General features: G+C 42.8%; 1 protein-coding gene across 5 annotated transcripts in view; it reads right to left on the bottom strand.

Moving 5' to 3' along the window:
- The window catches only part of MAPK10 (mitogen-activated protein kinase 10), a 214,523-nt gene that overhangs the window by 83,748 nt on the left and 109,902 nt on the right, over nt 1-20,873 (bottom strand). The window lies entirely within an intron of this gene.

The following is a 20,873-nucleotide window of genomic DNA, read 5'->3' as shown; positions in this document are numbered from 1 at the left end:
GTTAATAAAAGAGAATTGGTAGATTACTTTAACTGAAGCTGCTAAAGCATAAACATCCTTCTCTACCCCGGAGGGTTACCATTTGGTTTACTTGGTGCCCCAGCAACCTTCCAAATAGCTACAGTATGAACAAGTTGCTGTGGCCCCACAGAGAATAAGCAGCTACATATTTAGATCATCCCAAAGGTGCTCGGTCGAGTTAAGATCAGAACTCTGTACAGGCCAGTCAAGTTTTTCCACACCAAACTCATCAAATCATGGGTGAAATGTAATAGGGTGCAATTTCTATAATAGGCAATTTTTTTTTAGACATGGAAATGTGCTATATTTTGTAACAATAAAAAAATGGCTTGGGGTGTCCTGCTATCCTCCCACCCCCCTCCCTGAGCTTAACCAACCATGGGCTCAATAAGGTAGGGGAAAAATCATAGGGCTCCCTTGTGTTTAAGACAACAGCGCCAGGCTTTTGGACCAGTCCTGGTTCCAAAAAATATGCGGGACAAAAAACATAGGGGTCCCCATATATTGGAACCAGCATCATGCTCCAATAGCCAGCGGTATCTTGCCACAGACGGGGGCACTTTTTACACAAGTCAGCCCTTGATGGGGTACCTGGGGGAGTAGGGACCCCCCAATAAAGGAGCCCCCCACCAAGCTTCACCTGTCCAAGGATATCCCAGGGCAGTTGCTTGGTGATTTTTACACCTATTTTGACAAATTCACTTGGCACTCAAAAGGTTAATGCCAGTGGAATTTTGGAAACTTTCAGGTATGGAATCAGCAGAATGTTTGTGCCTTAGCAGTCATTTACATGTGATTTCACATGATCTTCCGCTATGTGTCTGAGTTGCTGTTGTTCCTAATCGCTTCCACTTTCCAATAATATCACCTACAATTGAGCATGGAATATCCAGCAGGGATGTAATTTCATGAACAATCTTATTGCACAGTTGGCATCCTATCACAGTACCATGCTAGAAGTCACTGAGCTCTTCAGAATGACCCACTTTGTATCATGAAACATCTAAATTCAATAATTAACAGTTGTGGCCAATACTTTTATCCAAAGAAAAAGCAGCAGTTGAAAGTGAAACGCGTCAGCCACCGCACCCTACTGGATCAACTTTTGCCTATTTTTCACTTTATAGCCCACTATAGCTCACTTTGGCTAGTGGGAAACACTATCTCTTCCAGGAACTCTGTCCTCATCCATTTATCACCATCCAGCATATCATTGACCTCACGGGCATTCTCTGAAAAAAGTGCTGTATGCTACCCCTTGCGGCCTAAAGCTATTGAGGTACCCAGGACATATCTATTTTTGTCAGTGACCCTAAAGGCACATTCATTCCAGGGCATACTAAGAACGGACTCAAAGTGCATTATTTGAATTATTTTCCCACAACAACCAACATTGATCCACTGGGTAATTATGTCGATCTTGCCCATGTTGACCTAATGCTTGTGTCGACCAAGACCCATGTTGACCTTGAACCATGTTGATCTAGTAGACCCATGTCGACCTTTTCCCATGTCGACCTAATGGTATTGACCCAATGCTTGTCGACCACCTTGCTGTAGACCTAATGATCCATACCCGCTGTAATTTTGTATGTATTTATGTTTTCTCATACAGTATGTAGCTTAATTGGTGGAAATTATGCAATGGTTGTCAGTAACCCAGACACTACAGACTTCATCTTTCAATTAAATAGACAAGTATAGATAAACTTGTTCAATATATCCTTTTATTTACTGTACAATGCAAAAAAATAAAACTATGTGTTTGTCTCTCAATGATTATTGTAGGAGTGTAATCTGATAAGCCTTTAGCATTGCAATGATCAATTGTTTCTTGGCTGGGTTCCTTGCAGTGATACACAGCCTGACTTACTCTTACAATTAAATTAATCTATATCGACACCGCACAAGTACAAAACGTGTCCTGAATTTCAATGAAGACCTTTAACAAGAGTTCATACAGGAGGACATAAAACAATACGGAGAACAGTGTCCCGTAAGCGTAATGCTGAAATGTGAAAAACAGACGCCAATTATATAAAACTACACAATGTTTTATTTGAAAGTTAAAACTGAATTAACCACAGTACTGTAGTTATGAATTAATAGTAAGAATCAGCATTTCATCTACAGTATTTGAAGGTGACAGTGCAAACTTTGATAAAATAATATTCATTTGACAAATAGTAGGAGGTTCCAAATAGGTGCTGTTATATGGAAATGCAACAAGTATTACAGTAGAGGTAGTTGCTGATATTTGGACAAGACAGGCAACTTTTTTGCAATATAGTAAATACTGTATACTGTACTACATACCCTGTCCCTAACCACCTAATACCCCTATCAAGGATATTGCTGGGTTTGTGACATGTTGATGTGGGTCAACGTGCGGTGTGAAATTACCAAAGCTCATAACCCAGGTCAATCAACCCAACAATTCTACCTGGTTTATAAGAAGGGTTATACCTGGGTCATCCTCTGTATAATGGGCGACCTGGGTTTATTGTGAAAGTGCCAGACCCGGGTTGGTGATTGAGAACCTGGGTCCAATGAAAGGGGTATTGTTTGCATGGTCCGTTTATAAGTGAATGTCTGGCTTTGCACTTACCAGACATGAACCTGTTTGTTGGTGTGATCCCTCTTGTCACACTAACTTTAATTTTGATGTTTAACTAATGTATTCCCTTACTTTATCTGAAAAGTTTTCACTGTTTGCAGATTGTTATATCTAGGCTGTAAACAGAGTATATTTTCTTTATAATAAGTGGAAGAGAGTGTGTATGTGTGTGTGTGTGTGTGTGTGTGTGTGTGTGTGTGTCTGTCGCATTGCGGAGACACAGTGGCACTCAGACCCAGTAAATTGTGCAACAAGGTACCTCTGAGCCCAGTGGTGTGCACCTCAAGCTGTTTTTGTGAAATTTCACTTCGAAATTTAAAAAACACCAAGGTTCAATTAGCCTTAAGTGATGATCTCGAAAAAAAAAATAGGAATAGGCATAGCCTAGAATAGGAATACAAATGGCCATATTTCGGCCATAGCAAATTCTAAAAATACTAATTTATGGCCGTATACGCACACACAGCACAATACACACACACACATAGGATAGATACACATAACACAACACACACACACACACATACATAACACACCACTCACAGTACAACAAAACCCACATTCACTACAACACACACCCAAAAACAGTACAACACACACAAAAACAAAGAACACACACACTTAAACATTGCACAGATACACACAGCACACTACACACACACACACACACACACACACACATATATATGTATATATATATATATATTTATATATATATATATATATATAAATATATATATATATAGGTGCTACAGTAAATCTCAAGAGTGCATGTGGAATTCATCAACACACACAAGCTATCAAGTCAGGAGCGGTGTCTCAATGACAGCAATGAAACCTGTTTTAACAAATTACAATCTTGGGCCTTTGGCACAGCATAAGATGAAATTTTGGAAATAAAAAACCCCCCAAGGTTTTCCCGGGCAACGCTAAGTGGGTCAGCTAGTTAGTGAATAAAAGCGTACAGAATAGCAAAGAAAATAATTTCTCTGCAAAAAGTGCATCTAAATCACATTTGCCGTTATTAGAAAACATTTACATTTTCTTATTGTTAAAGATCAGTATGAAAAATTAGTATGGATGCTGTGCCGAAATACTAACCATCAAATCTCATAGTCAATTGTGTGAATGATCAGACATGAGGCAGCAGACGGGCTGCAGCAGAACGCATAATACAGCTACAAAGCTGCAGAAGATTGGTGCAGGTGTGTCCTCTCTGCATGGAAGCTTCTGTGTGACTCAGCCGCACCAAGTCTTTCAGTGAGTCTCTGACTCAAAATGTGTTTCTTAATTGTGTAAATAACGGCCCAAACGCATGAGCAGTCTATTGATAATCAACCGCAAATTCATGACCATGCGATCCAGTCTGAATTACCCAATTCAGGCATTAATGTATGATTTTTAAAATTATTAAATGATTTTATATATAATGTAATTAGAGCTGCAGAGACTGAAATACATCTGTGAATTCATATTAAGATGCCTTGCGAGAGGTACCAAACAAAAACAAAATAACATATATACTCTCGCTAGTGTATTTTAAACAACATATATACTCTCGCTAGTGTATTTTAAACAAGACTGATATGTATCAATTAAGCCACACCTTAATTGACAAATATTTCTTATACTAGTTCAAGTAAAATTTACATAATAGACACTTTTTGTTTGGTAATTCTAATAATTCATAAAATACACATTTATAAAAGAGGTGGATCATTCAATTGAGTTGTCATATTAAAAAGTAATATTGAAAACTGCTAAAAATAGATTTATATAACATAAGTGTCCTGTTAGGATGATATAAGAGCTGTTGACCGAATAATAAGTATTCAATAAGTGCAGAGTGTTAATGCTAGGTTTCTCTCTACTGCGGAATTACCCTAAAAGTACAAACCAATGTATTTTATTTTGTCAATTACTTTTTTCACTTTACTTTATTTCAAATTCACAACTTGGAACGAGTCTTGTAATTTTCTCTACTGCTTATATTCATGTTTTATGGAATTTGTATTTCCTGATGGCGTTGGTGGCCATATTTTTTTTTTAATTTAAAAATCTGAATACAAATAGACAGCCTGACTGATCCAAGCAGGCAGACATGTTGTTAAAAATATATATAATAATTAAATAAATAATAATAAAAAAATGGCATGGTCCCCCCCCCCCCCCCATGGCTGTAAGCAACACCTGGCTCAAACAGCTGGTTCTGGTTTTAGAAATGGGTGGGCACTTTGGAAAGCCCTGGGCTTCCGGCCGTGCTGGAGGGGGGACTCCTTCAAATATAAATAGTTTCCCCCTGCTGTGGCATTACCCTGCTGGCTGTTTGGGCCCGGTGTTGGTTCTCAAAATACAGGGGACCCCTAGTCAGTTTTAGAAATTCAGGGGAACCCCTATTCGGTTTGACCCGTTAATTTCTACAACCTGGACCAGCTGTTTGCGCCAGGGGCTGGTCAGGGCCATGACTGATCCTTGCAGGCTTCTGCCAAATATGGCTGGAAAATTAAGAGTATTTTCCTACCGTATTTTCGGGTCAATTAAAGGCCTTTTTTTTACATACAGCCAGTTATCAAATTCAAATAAATGATGACTCCTATTTGTATTCTTTTGATGGCATATGCATTATTATTCCTGAATAGGAATAGGCATAGCCTAGAATACGAATACAAATCGCGTATATTGGCCATAGTAAATTCAAAAAATATGAATTTACATCCATATACGCCAGAAATGGCTACAGATAGGCGTATTTGTAGCCATTTCACTTTAGCAAATTTCCTCCAATATGTAAAGAAAAATCTAGCATGATATTCCTCTGAGAGCATCTCAGTCACATCCGGCATCTCATGCCATATGTTGTACTGGAAACCAGTAAGTGAGAACACATCTGAACAAATAATCAAGTAATTGTTACTCTGTATACAATTTAAGTGTACTTACTGATTTCAAAATAAATACACTAGATCAAAGGAAATATGAGAAAAGTATACATGAAAATGTAAAAGACTGCGGGAATTGTCTCATGTCTTGGAAAGAGATAAAGTGGAGAAACAGCCCTAGTAACCTTTAAAATGTCATATATCTAGACCAGACTTTTAAATGACAGAAGTTGATTGGTTGCAATTGAAAAATACTCCACTATATCTCTCCCCAAGGCTTGTTACATTTCCCTTTAATATGTCCTAGAGAACTTCAAGTCAATCCGAATGAGAAAGTCTGGCACAAAGGTATTCAGAACACGGAGTTCTCTAACAGGGCAAGAAAGAAGACATTTTGCAACATGGAAAGACTCATTCTTCCATATTAGCGATGGATTAAACAGACCATAGGATAGTTATATCTCAGTTAAGTCTATAATTTTTAAAGAAAGAAAGAAAACCATGGTTGAATAAACTGGATACAAAGTTGAAGAGTTTGTCAGAAGAATGTGGGATAAACATACTGAATGATCCATTCTGCAATGGCAGACACTATTTTTAGATAAGCTAACCACTTCACATGAAGAATTCCAACTGTGAAACATTGTGTTGGGAGAATAAAGGAATCGTGGATTCCTTTCTGCATCAGAAACTGGAAAACATGGAAAAGGGCATAGAGGGCAAAACAAATGGTGCAAGACCGGGGCCGGTGTAAGGCTACTCAGCACCCTAGGCAAAACTTCAACCAACGTCCCCCCCCCCCCCCAAAAAAAAAATCACGTGGTCTCCCCAGCCGCCCCAGGAAGATGGGCAAGTCCCCTGCTTTCCCTGGAGGCCCTCTGCAACCTCCCCTTTGCCACCCACAAAAGAGTACAAGGAGGAGGGTAGCAGCAATGTAGGCAAGTATGTCTCAAGGGAAAGGGAAAGTATGGCGGTGTGAGGTCTTAAAAGTTCCACAGTCGCCACCTGCATTAAGTACAAGGATCCTCATAGACATCCTTGAATTTTTGATTTGCCGACTTGGTGGCGCCCCCCCCGAGATCCTGGCGCCCTAGGCAGATGCCTAAAGCTGCCTAATGGTAGAGCCGGCCCTGTGCAAGACATATATACCTTTTGCTGGTAAATGTACTACACTTTACTAGACATCTAGAACATGCGAGAAGATTTAATTAACATCAGGGCAATAACTGAAAGCATACAGCAAATCAACATTCTGGCCTGGCTTAAGTACAAAAATTAAATCAATGCCCTGAAATGGCTAGTAAAGTCCAAGACCTCAGTCCTATCCAGGATCTTTGCATTGGTTTGAAAATGGCTGTTTAGCAATGGTTACAAGAAAACCTAATGGAGCATAAACAATACTGCAGAGAAGAATGCATCACACAGATAGAGGGAAATTTACTAAGATGTGTATTCTACTTCACATGTGTTGTTGCTATGGACAACCAATCAGCATCTACTTCTTATTTATTTTGCTCCCTCTAGAATCTAGAGGGAGCAAAATAAATAAGAAGTAGATGCTGATTGGTTGCCCATAGCAACATCACATGTGAAGTAGAATACACATGTGAAGTAGAATACACATCTTAGTAAATTTCCCCCATAGTGAACAACTGTACAGAACTAGTAGACTGTAACTACTGTAAGTACTCCTAAAGGTGCAACTACCAAGTATTAAACAAGAAGATGAAAATTATGTCCTTTCTGTGTTTTCTATATTTAATAAAATAAACGACCTGCCCTCTTCGCTCAACAAATGCATGCAGCCTCTCCTGCCGACTGGTTATGTCCCCCACTGCTGCCTCCATGATGGCCATAGTGCTCCATATCTCTGAAATTCTCTGCCTATCCCTATCAGACTCCACCTCTCTACAAAACTGTAAATGGGCTCTCAAGCCTCACTTCTTAATTAAACCCAGCCATCTCTCATCCTAATTTCCTGTTTATGTTCACATCTATGCCCTCTGTGCCACTCCTGTCTGTCTGTCCCTTCCCATCAGAATGTAAGATTCCACAAGCAGGGCCCTCTCCCATCATGTGCTTCTCCTCTCTTAGCAGGCCATAGAAGTGCATGTGCAGTATCAACATAGGTTCTGCACATGCCCCTGGTTCTATGGGCGGCTTCGGCTGCAGCCCATAGAAGCTGAGGAGGCATCCTGAAGGGAGGGATCACCTCCCAATGGGACTGACTTGGGTGACTGGCAGGTTGGACTTCCAATAGGAAGTCCCTGCCAGTCACAGTGAAGCCTTTGCAGTCTCCCAGACTGTGGTCCATATTCTGATTCACTCGCAGACAACACCACGTGCACTGCAGGTGGCGCAGATGTAATGTGCAGAGAGAATTAGGTTTGGGTGGGGTTTTACTTCAAAGTGAGATGTATATTGCAGTGTAGAAAAAAACAGTCAGTATTTACCCTGCACAGAAACAAAATAACTCACCCAAATCTAACTCTCTGCACAGGTTACATCTGCCCCCCTGCAGTGCACATGGTTTTGTCCATTTGAGTGAAATGGAATCAGAATAAGGGCCTGTGTCTGGCTCCACTTATTCAGTTATTCAGAGCACAGTGGTGGATTTTACACGGGGGGGGGGGGGGGGGGGCGGCAGTCCTGCAGCCCATAGGTAAAATATGTCCCTGTTTTATACTCCTTTCAACGATACCTCTAGCGCTCTGCCGACCTAATAATTATTTCAGTGGGTCTAATTCAGACTTGATCGCAAAGCACCTTTTTTTTTACCAAAAGGGCAAAACCATGTGCACTGCAGGCGGGGCAGATGTAACATGTGCAGAGAGTTAGATTTGGGTGGGATGTGTTCAAACTCAAATTTGAATAACGTAATGTCTGCAATAGGCATGGAGTGGGTTAAACATCCAAGACTGTTGTGTGACCTAGGGAAGCATGTGACTCGGTGGTCCAATAAGGACTTAGGGAAGAGCAGTGTTAGCTGGGATATCAGGGCAGGAAAGGGAGGAGTATTTCTCTCTTTCCTGAAAGTTTTCTGGTGAGTGGACCTGTGCCCCTGAGCTCCCCAGTTAGTGTATAACTGTATTCAGTTGAGTGCTGATACATTGCTTTGCTGTCTCAGTAGTGCTTTCCCTGACTATTACCATGCCATGGATACCTCCCAATTTCTGAAGATTGCAAATAGGGACTCTCACAGCGCCCGCAAGGGGCATCTCCTATGCTAATTAGGTTGTGGTGTATGCTAATTAGGTCGCGGTATATGCTAATTAGGTCGCGGCATATGCTAATTAGGTCGCCGCATATGCTAATTAGCCGCGATTAGGCCCCCACCCCTCTGCGATGCTGAGTAGATGCTGTGCGAAGTCAAGGAGGCCTGAACAGACGCTGTGGCATCATCCCTGTCTCTGGTCCCCGTTTGCGGATGGGCTTGTGGTAGACGCCCGGCTGCAGGTGAAGCCTTGGAGGCTCCTGCGCTGCGCCCTGCTTCCGGCCTCAGGCCCCGGGGCGGCTAGAGCCAAGGGGCGGGACGCCGTGGGGCAGCAAGGCCCAGTGTTGTAGGTGAGCGCTACAGTAGCTGCGAACATTAGGGGTCGGGCAGCGTGGGCCAGGTTAATGCGGGCAGCATTTACATGCCCTCATCGGCCCGCTGTGAGGCGCTGCCACCTAGGGGACATACTACTGCACGGGCTTCTGGGGGGTGGAGTCAGGGGGGATGGCAGGCTTTCACCGGTGGGGTGCGCTCTGGATCCAAGGCAGGGTCTGGGGGTGCAACCACGACTGGAGTCTCCACTACCTCCTTTGACCCCTCTCTGCTGTCCGCAGCAGTGTCCTCCGTTGCTGGGGCTCTGGTGCCCATTGTTAATACTCTGCCCCGGGAGACGGTGGGGTCCCAGACAGTTAGAGGATTGGTCTCAGGGGGCACAAAGGAGGCCCATTCCAGGGTGCTCAGAATTCTTGCAGGCTTTCAGGGATATGGGGTCAGCTGTTGCCATGATGGAGAGGGAGACACTCTGAGGTGATGGTTCTGCACAGAGCCGCATACGTGACCGAGGCCTACAGTCCTCGGGGTCCCCCCCCCTTTTGCATGTTCCCACAGATGTTGAGGCACAGCTGGACTACAGCGAAGAGGATTCGTTCGCTGCTGGCGAAGTCGGGGAGGACGATGCAGATGATGACACATGGGCTGCTCAGCCTGAATCTTCAGACGTAAAGTCCCCACGGATTTTCGGGCAGTGGAGTCGGCTATGGAAGCGGGCATGGATAGTGATGCTGATGTTGGTACATGGGCGGCGCGGCCTGGATTTTCAGGTGAGGGGGCTGAGCCTGTGTCGGGCGGCTTATCTGGCATTTCTCACTCGTCCCCCCCATGGGGTTGACATTGGTTGGGCTCTGCGAATGCACAGCAGTCCTTCAGGTATCGAGGCATTAAGTGAGAGCCATAAGGGGTAAATTTAGAAGGATGACTTTATGTACTTGTTCAGCCTAACCGACGAGTCCATGTAAGCCTCCCAGGCTCGGTGTTCCTATGTCTCAATGAGATCAGCCTCAACCCCTAGATCAGTGGTTCCCAAACTATGGAAAAAAGCAATTGGGGTTTTCTTGAGCGCTAGGGGCACGTGTGCTGTGTAGAACAGAATGCTGCCCTCTGGTATAGGGATGCCGCCCTAACAAAAGTGCTTACAAGGAAGAGAGAGCCAGTGGGCGCCTTCTGTACACTAAATTATTTTAATCAATAATACACATAAATACAGTACACAAAATACACTTGACAAATAGCTTTGCATGCATGCAAACAGAGTAAAAAATATATTTCGTATAGAAATACTCTAAAATATTTTTCAAAAGCAATTGCAGAAAAAGTAAAAAATAAAAATGGAAAAATATGTATAAAAACCGAACTGCAGCAAATATTTACCAAGTCCTGATTGGATGGTGTGGGGGCCAGTAATTATAGTCCCATCACAGGTCCAGATAAAATCATAGATCATAAAATGTGTACAATCGGAAGCAAATCCTGCCCTTTACCACATAACTGACCCTAAGAGAAATATATCAACAGAATCTACTTGATTTGATATATTTTTGGGGCCTGGGGTTGCCTTGGAAAAATTCTGATACTCTAGGGTGTCGCAATTAGAAAAAGATTGGGAACCCCTGCCCCAGATACAGCGTTCCTAATAAAGTAGTTCAGCTCAGGGACCATCCTTCTCCAGGGTATTTCTCCAGAAGGGTGTGATTATTACTGCAGAATAAATAGAATAAATAACATGGCGGTGGAAGCGCAGTACCAGCTAATGAGTTATTTAGGAGCATCAGCCTCTAAAGCTTGGATTAGCTGTATTCTAAGGTACAAGACCTGTCATTTGCTTTGCAATGCTAAAATTACGATGAGTGAGGGAAAGGTGACATGATTGGCGGTAGAACACATCAGGTAAGCGCATGGGCAACGCTGTGTTCTCGCACAGTAATATTCCCTTCTAAAAATTTCCAGCGCTCCAGGCTATGCTATGGACGCATATCTAGATTAGGGGTCGTTCAAATCAAAATATTTGCTTCTCGAAAGTGTCACAAGCAGCAAAATAAAGAAAGGCAAAATCTCTAGCATTGCAGTAATAATCATTATTTTCGATAATAATATTCCACAATAATACTTCTAAAATTTATTGGATGCCAAGAACGAAATGAGTTTTGGTGGGCATACGTGTCCAGGTGAATTAAAATATAGACTTTAAGTTCAAGGCAGCAATCTATGGGTGCATACGTCCCCTGTAACGCACTACGTAGTATGGGTACAATGTACATCACCACTACCAATTAAATAGCAGCAATGCCATGAATAAATAAATCAGGATTATAACACCTTTAGCCTGTTATTCACTAGCCTTAACGAACGGATCTGCTGTGGAGAGGCGAGGAATACTTCATCGTCAAGTGTTGCCGATGGGGTGTTCCATTTCTCGCACATAATTTAAGGGGTTACACACCTTTACACTGGGGCGTTGAAGTGTCCCCGTGTCAGGGCTGGATCTCTCACTACCTTTAGGAATTGCTTTTTGTTGGCCCTGCTTATTCTGAACGCTGCGCTAGGCTCCTGGGTGGTTTCCGTTCGCTATTCGGACATTTTGGTGTGCTAATTGCTGAGGTTGGAATGGAGGAGCGGTTACTTACCTGTCCTTTCTGGGAATCCAGATTGCCGCTGTGTATGACCTCTGTTACCTGAAGTAATTTGTACCCATGGGTCACTTGTCTGCCTCTCACTAATAAGGGCCGCTGCGGGCGTGGCCAGATCCCATCATCTGGTTCGCTTGTCTACCATAATTGGGCAGGATGGGATCCAGCTGGCTCTAGTAGTTGTCAATGCAGGGCTGCAGCCATCTACCCAGTAGGCCGGGTCTCCTTGGTTGCGTGGGCTAGGGGCAGCTCGCCCTGCAATGTTTGCACTTCGCAATTCTATTTAGGGAACGTATGTTCCCGGCGTCAGGTTGGCTGATCTGCGCAGTCAGGTTGGCGGGGGTTGGGATTAATGTTGTCTATTCTAGGAGAGGTTTAGTGCCGGGAACTTCAGGGTGGTACTGGCGCATTACCTAATGGGTATTTTCTTTTTGATTTTTCCAAAAAATGCCCTCCCCTCCCCACCACCCCATCACCTTTTGCTTGCTGCTGGTTTAGGTTTAGGGTTGCGCAGACTCTGGTAACGATACGCTATTGTCCGGGAGGAGTCTATCCTTGCTGTTTTGCTACAGCTGCATGGTGCCCCTCGGGTGTCTTATCTGGTAGTGCTTTCTAGGACCCGCGCTGCGTTTTTTGCTGGCATCAGATATCCGACTAGTCCCCGGGGTTCGGGGGTTTAAGATTAGGCGGCCGAGATGGATCTGACGGCTGGGGACGGAAGTGTGTCCTTGGTTCCTGTGGTGCCCTAGGTCATCCTCCCAGTGGCCTTGGCAAACATTTATACACTGGTCAGGCTTTCCTTTGCAGGCTCTGGCTCCTGCACTTGGCTCTCTGATGACCTGATGTCAGTTTGCTGGGTCGAGGTGGCGTTGTCCAGCGAGTTTCCATTGGGAATTTGGAATCCATTCCCACTGCCTTGGGGCTGCCACGTCGGCTATAGCCGCTCAATTGGCCTTGTCGAGCTTTAAATCGCTAGGAAGATGGCGCTCCGCAATTTAAATAGTACATTAGGCCTCACCTACTGCGCTGTAGGTCCTTGCGCTTTGTATGTATGTGTTTGATTGAGGTCATTTGTTTATTCCCCCATCCTTGTCCATCCTACTCGGGGATTAGCTACGCTCTGCTGTTGGGCCAGCGTCCGGAGTTTTCTCGCTTTTTGCCTGAACTGACAGACTGAATTTGATCACTCTGATTCGGCTATAGTCTCAATTAAGAGTCCCTCAGCAGGTCCAGTCGTTTTTTCTCCGGCCGAGTACACCCGTTTTTTCCTTATACCCTTCCATTACCTTGCCCTCCCCCTGTTTGTCTCTTTCCATCTTAGTTTTCTGGTATGGCTTCAATTGGTATTGGAGCATGTCTTAAGCACCTAAAATTGTGCTTCAACAGAACAAATTTATTTTCTTTTTGGCAGATCCTCCTATTATACTTAGGTCAACCCTTTAATATAAATACTACTAGTCTCCTCTTATAGCTTCTCCTTTAGAGGTATGGGGAAGGATAGGCTCAGAGTGTGCATAGTTGAACATTCATTTCTGTATTGGGCAGCCGGCTGGGCCTCATCTGGGGGTAGTCTGGTGGCTTGGAGTTCGAGAGCCGTACTGGCTTGAGTTTAGAGGCGTTCCTTGAGGTGAACGTCCGCCAGTGTCTGAGGTCTTTGGTACTTCAGCTGGAGGCAACAATTTGGGAAAATGTCCCGATTGAAGCTGTCGGCCTTGATCTTAAATGATCTTGCAGCCATTAATACAGCTTGGTTTTTCTGCACCTTGGTTGGTCTCCAATTGTTTCCCCGACTCCATTTTGAGAGATGTTAGAAATGGTAAGGCTTCAAATGAGGCTCGGAAGCAGCTATATCGGCGGTGGCACAGTGGGTTCTAGCTGCCAGAGGTGCTGTTGACCCACAGGAGAGGATTAGGTTTTGGTGCCATCAGGTCTTCCTGCCTAACGGGGTGCATTTGGTTAGGGATGGTTCATTAATTTTGGAGGATCTATCTCTGGTTGTAGCTCAGTACGTTAGGTTGGTGGCCGGGCGGGGATTCTGGGCTCAGAGTCCCCGCTTTGGCGGGAAAGAACGGCAGGTGAATAGAATTAGTTCTTATTCAAATGATGAGGCTACGTATATGTTTGCTTTTTGGTGCGCTCGCCTCTCATTGGCTTCGGCCTTCGCTCGATCTCCCGCTCGGGGGGCAGCGAACCCATCAGATGGGTGGGTAGTCAATGCAGAAAGTCGAGCGGATACCGCTTGTTAGGGTAGGCTTGATTACGTATGCAGATTGTGTGGGTGGAGCTTAGTTAATTAGCCGTTCTTTCTGGGCCACCATTAATTAATTAATTATTAATAAATTAATCTAGCTTAAAAGTGCTAAAATAAATCAGCTAACAATTTCTGCCAAACCTAAGTCTCCGAGTCTTTATTTCAGGTTTAGTTTGTAAGTTTTGAAATGTGATGTATATACATGCTAGAGGTCACACACATCAGATGCTAGGATGTTTAGAATAACGTAATGTCTGCAATAGGCATGGAGTGGGTTAAACATCCAAGACTGTTGTGTGACCTAGGGAAGCATGTGACTCGGTGGTCCAATAAGGACTTAGGGAAGGGCAGTGTTAGCTGGGATATCAGGGCAGGAAAGGGAGGAGTATTTCTCTCTTTCCTGAAAGTTTTCCCGCCCTCCCTCCCTTGTGTTATTATGGTTGGGTGTTAATCGCGTTGGCTGATAGGCGGGAAAAAACGGCAGGTGAATAGAATTAGTTCTTATTCAAATGATGAGGCTACGTATATGTTTGCTTTTCGGTGCGCTCGCCTCTCATTGGCTTAGGCCTTCGCTCGATCTCCCGCTCGGGGGGCAGCGAACCCATCAGATGGGTGGGTAGTCAATGCAGTAGGTCGAGCGGATACCGCTTGTTAGGGTAGGCTTGATTACGTATGCAGATTGTGTGGGTGGAGCTTAGTTAATTAGCCATTCTTTCTGGGCCACCATTAATTAATTAATTATTAATAAATTAATCTAGCTTAAAAGTGCTAAAATAAATCAGCTAACAATTTCTGCCAAACCTAAGTCTCCGAGTCTTTATTTCAGGTTTAGTTTGTAAGTTTTGAAATGTGATGTATATACATGCTAGAGGTCACACACATCAGATGCTAGGATGTTTAAAAAAGGGTAAAAATAAAGTAGCAAGTATTTACCCTGCACAAAAACAAAATAACTCGCCCACATCTGCACATGTTCCATTTGCCCCACTTGCAGTGCAACATGGTTTTGTCCATTTGGAAAAAGTGCTATGAGATCAAGTCTGAATTAGGCCCTTACCATTTACTGTACTTTTTCTAAATTGCCTTGTACTGTAAATGCTCATACTGTACACACCAGAAGATATACAAGACAAAAGATATTGGTGAACAAATTCCCTTGAGCTGAGCATGAAAGATATTGTGCATACACACTGGAAGATTTTATGAAAGATAATAAAGACAAAAGATATTGGCACCAATCTTCTGAGACACGCATAGTTAAATAATGGGCTGGTTTGAAACCCTGACATTTAAATAAAGGGCTGGCCAAAATATAGTGTACATGTAGGCTACATTTTACACACTGCCATACATGGCTATACTTTGGCGGCAGCATGTAAATATAATGTACATGTACGCTCTATTTTACACGCTTCAATACGTGTAGGCTGTCAGGAGGGCGCGAGTGGTGGGCGGCATTTAAACCCCGTACAGCTCTGCGGAATTTGCAGCACTGCATGTGGACTAGAGTAAGGTCAAAACATTGATGGCCAGCTGGCTATAAAGTGGGCATGCATGCATGCGAAAAGAATTTAATAAGGTGTGTCAGCGCTGGCTTTAAGTAAGTTGCAAGAAGGTATTAAAATATATAAAATTTTAATGACTAAACATATATCATTTTAGCATACATATTATTTAAAAAAATAAAAAATATATATCACAGTGTGCATACAAATACTGACAAATGGAAATGAAGTCAGCTAGAATAAAATTTAGAAGGGAACAAATATTTTATAATGTTTTATTTTCATTTGGATTAGTGATTCAAAATGTATTGGATTGATATAAAATACAATTTTATGACTGCCTCCTTGTGAAAGCAATGGGTGATTGATTATTTGTTTTGCAAGACGGCTTTTAAGGTATTGTGAGTTTCACAGGTGTGCAATGTTTTTAATCAGCAGAGTGCTATAAATGACTCCCCTTTGAGACTGGGAATATTAATTTTGCTCCTGAGGAAGCCAGGGTGTATCCGTGGAAACGCATTGAGCGTGTTCCCTATTACCCCCAACTGGCATCACCATCCACTGAATTATCGCTGAGAGGAACTTTTCAACTCTGACTGGACACCGCATATTGGACATTAGCACCTGTTTTTCCAGCCTATTGAGTTATCACCATCTAAAAGTCTCCAGAGAATCCTGGTAATTTTAAAAGTATTGCATGAGGATACAAGGGACACGTTCACTCCTAGCGCAAGATGTCACATCTCCCACCTCCTCTGCTATCATCATATATCTCAGCAACATTCCTACAATTCGTGGATTGGTAATATCAACATTGATTCAGTTGGATTTTATTTGTTACCTTCTAAATTTTATTCTAGCTGACTTCATTTCCATTTGTCAGTATTTTTATGCATTTTATTTTTTTTAAATAATATGTATGCTAAAATGATATATGTTTAGTCATTAAAATTTGAGCTATTTTAATACCGTCTTGCAACTTACACAGTCAGGGCTGACACACCTTATTTAATTCTTTTTTTTTTGCCTATATTGGGGAGTGATTACCTTGTGTCAGCTGCTGATAATTGCACAACACACAAACCTTTCTCCAATGCATGCTAAAACATGAGGCGGCGGGGGGAGCAGACCCGGGGAGAGGAGGCGGGGAGCTACAGCATAATATCATTAACATCATTAGGCAAAGAGTACACACATAACGATGTGCCTAACGATATTAACAATATTGGCTAGATTGAGATGCTGGATTGGCCGACATCAATCTCGTTAACGAGATTAGGCATACACACTACAAGATATTGTCATTAATATCTTTCAGAAGCACCTTTCTGAACTAAATTGGTGCCAATATCTTCTAGTTTGTATGGGGCCTTAAGATGTTTTCTTGTTTGTGGTCATTTATTTTTCTGTTAGCCACTGCAGAAGAAGAAGAAGAAGAAAAAGAAGAATTATAATAAAAAACACAAAACCCTTTAACTTAGCCAAGGCATTAAATATATATATTACCAATTACTGTTTAAACTTTCTTTATTGTGCCATTTTTCCCAATTACCTAGGGAACAGCACTAGAGATGTTTATTTTATGTTTGTCATTAAGGAGTATATTATGAATATCAGTAGTAGGAATTCTTGAATAAATCCATTTAGATTCCGTGATGCAAGAAAATAAAAAGTGCAAAATGCTAAAGGGGTTGGATACTTTTATAGTCACTTAAATAAATGCTGCAACATATTACATAATAAGATAGTTTTAAGAGAAACCATCTTTCAGCTTTATGTGTTTATGTTCCTAATATATTTCAAAACACTAGTAAGTGGAAACTGTGGTTAGATTATGATCTTGAAAAGCTGTAAATGGTATTGCTGCAGACTGTTCAAGTTGAAAATAATGTGTTACTTGCTCAATGATTTGTATATAATGAACTCTGTCCTAAAGATCCTCCATATCCTATATAAAATTTGTTTTGAGCACCGGTGGCTACAGACCACCCCACGGACTAAGGTCCGATTCAGATGTGTTTGCTAGGCTACATATACTTGCAGGCTAGCGAAAAGATTCCGCCCATCGCCCCACCTTAATAAATGGGATCCAAAATTAAATCAACTATAAATTACTTTGGTACTTGTTTCCTAGCACGGCGCCCAGATTTTCTACGTACGGTACCGTACTGAAATCGAATCGCAAGCCGCGTTATAGTGGAATGCGATGCGTGCGATGCGATTTCAGTACCGATCCCGCTCACTGTCATTCCCGCCCCCTGTTGGATTCTCTCAGAAATCACTCTGAGGTGATTTTCTGTGAGTAGTGGAAGCATCACTCAGAGCTCCTGGTGTTTTATTGATCTGATATTGAAATCAATTGATATGGCAGCATTGTTGGACATATTTACGTTGCCTCAGTCCGAGGAGGAGGCCATAAAGTTTTTTCAAGACCACAAACTTCTTCCAGTCGAGCAGAATTGCGCAAACGGGCACATAGTGCGCCTCACATAAAGGTCTGCCAACTTAAGGTGAGCCTGAGAGCGGCACACTGGTTCCCAGGCTGCCGCTTACCGTTTCTTACGTTGGTGCGTTTCTTGTACTCGTGGGCACAGGAGCTGAGGTCTATAGAATATTGTGCGCAGCAGCTCCACATCTCCAAAAAAAACAACAGTGCTGTACAACCGGTGGATGAGGGAGGCGTGTGCCCTGGATATAATGGCACAGCCACAGCGCCGCATCGGTGGGCCAGGAATGATTGTTGAATGTGACGAAACATTATTTGTCAGGCGCAAAAATAATGCTGGAGGAATTTTGCCACAACAGTGGATTTTCGGTGGTATTTGCCGGGAAAGCGGACAGTGTTTCTTGGAAATGGATGCCAGCCGCGATGCCACCACATTGATGAACTGCATTATCCAGAATATAGAGCCGGGTACAAATGTGTATAAAGACTGCTGGAGGTCCTATAGCACTCAACAGTTACAACTGGCAGGATACCACCATTTTAATGTGAATCACAGATACAATTTCATCTACCCAGCAACAGGGGTTCACACGCAAACTGTTGAGAGATTGTGGGGCCAATGTAAATGGCGCAACAAGCGCCAAAGAGAAACAGCAAGACATGAGCTGAAATCATATCTAACCGAGTTCATGTGGCGAAAGACATTTGGAGCTGAGGAGCCTTTCAAACGCATTGTGGAAGCGCTCCCCAAGGACGATTAAGTGTGTTTAAATTTGTTGATTAATATTGTCTTCTTAATATTATTATAAATTTTTCTAATCGATGTTATTGTTTTCTTACTATTATCATTAATTGTTCTAATCAATGTTATTAATTATTTATGATTATTTAATGAAATTATTTAAGTAAATATCAGTTTAGCGTTAACACATGTCGTCATTACTGTGTCATATATATGATAATGCAGGTGTGAAAGTGTTCCTAAAACACCTCCACTATCCATGCCACCCTGAAGCGTGGTGAGCGGCGGCGGAACGCATCCTCCAACCTTTTCATACCCCCACTATCCACGTCGGCGTGGAGTTGATTTTATATATTTTGGCGAGCGCAGCGATCCACCGAGCCCGAAGCGTGGCGATGGAACGCGGATTACTTTACATGTATTCCGCGTCTGCTCGCCACGCTTCAGGATTGGTGGCTCGCCACACTATATAGAATGAACTCGACGCCGACGTGGATAGTGGGGGTATGAAAAAGTCGAAGGATGCGTTCCTCAGCGCTCACCACGCTTCGGTGTGACGTGGATAATGGGGAGGTGTCTGTATGCTTCGAGGTAGCGTGGATATTGGAGGGGGGGGGCGGGAAAATCACAGTAGAAAATGACATTGTGGGCCAAATGTAATAGGGTGAGAGTTTTAGAAAGTGAGAGATTTTGGGAGAGTTTTCCCCTTTTTTTAAAGCAGCAATCAATTACACTGCAAAACCAGGTTGATTTTGCCATGTAATTGATTGCTGCTTTAAAAAACATGGGAAAACTGACAGAAAATCTCTAACTTTCTGAAACTCTCACCCTATTACATCTGGCCCTGTATGTCATTTATTTGTATAAGTAGCCTGTAACATTGCATCCGATATTCGTATCGCATCGCATTGCACCGCATGCAAAAAAAACTGGATGCGATGCAATACGATTTTCTTACCCAGAATAGCCCACTACGCAATTAGCTTAGTGGGCTCCATGCTAGGATACAAGTACCATCACTTTTAATTTAATCTGCATATAATCATAGTTGCCTACCCTCCTGCATTCTGCAGGAGACTCCCTGAATTAGAAGCACTCTACCTCTCCCCTGAAGTCTAGAAATCTCCCTGATTTCTCCTAACCCACATTATGTAGCTGTTACCTTTTTGAGGAAAAAAATAAATCAGAGATATATACAATCAGATGGGATTTCACTTGGAATGTACTGCACAGGCATCACATTTATTATCACATATGTTGTGCTGAGAGAGAACAAACTTAATATCACAGCAGCTCAAGAGGTTTGGAGGTGGATGGGAGAAAATAAATTGGGCATTAGCTAGTGGGTGAGGAAAGGTCAAGGTTGAGTTTTTTTAACAATAGGTGAGACAATAGTATGTTGGACTGGTGAGGGAAAGGTGCCAGTAGAGTGATAGGTTCTCTGACACCTTTTTGTGGTATTGTATGTACATTTCTGTGGTGACTCAATTTCTCAGCGGTGCCTCCAGTTAGCAGCTGGGATTCTGACCCTCGACTCAGATCCAATGTGCACAGAACCGCGCATCAGACCTGATGGCATGTAATACACATCCAATTTGGCCCGTTTTATCAGCTTGATCCGTTAGAAAGGGGTGAGATCGGCCTCAATCGCTGTAGTGTATGAGGACCTTAAAGTCCCATACACACTAGACGAGAAAGTAAAGAATATCGCTCACAACTGCACTTCTGAGCGATATCTTTTACTTTCTCGTCTAGTGTGTACATTCAGTATAGTTAAGTATGTGCACATCATTAATGGCCCCCGTTTCACATCTGTAAATGTACAGAGGAGTGAGGACCTCGTTAATTGCGCACTTGCCAATTTCCGACACACTGCCAGGTTCCTGCAGCCGCTGATATCGGCGTTGAGGATCACGTAATGTGTATGAGGCTTTAGATACCCACATCTAACATCCATGTATGCTGCAATAATGGCTGCAATAATGATCTTTATACAGCACCACTGGTCACACCATCAAAACATGCACAAGGCCGATGGCAGGTTCTGCATCTGACTAGTAGGCTTGTGGCTGTGCATTTGGGACTGCAACGTTTGCACTAACACGCCTATAACACATCCACTGACTGAACTATTTGTGTGTGCACTTGTAGCCACCACTCGGAACGCCCATCAATGTTCGGCAGCATTTCTCATAGCATCTGACCCGATCAGCACCTCTTTCTGCATTTTCTAAA

Source organism: Crinia signifera, chromosome 1 (assembly GCF_055691185.1).
Source record: "Crinia signifera chromosome 1, ASM5569118v1, whole genome shotgun sequence".
NCBI lineage: Eukaryota > Metazoa > Chordata > Amphibia > Anura > Myobatrachidae > Crinia > Crinia signifera.
This window is presented reverse-complemented; position numbering and strand designations above follow the sequence as displayed.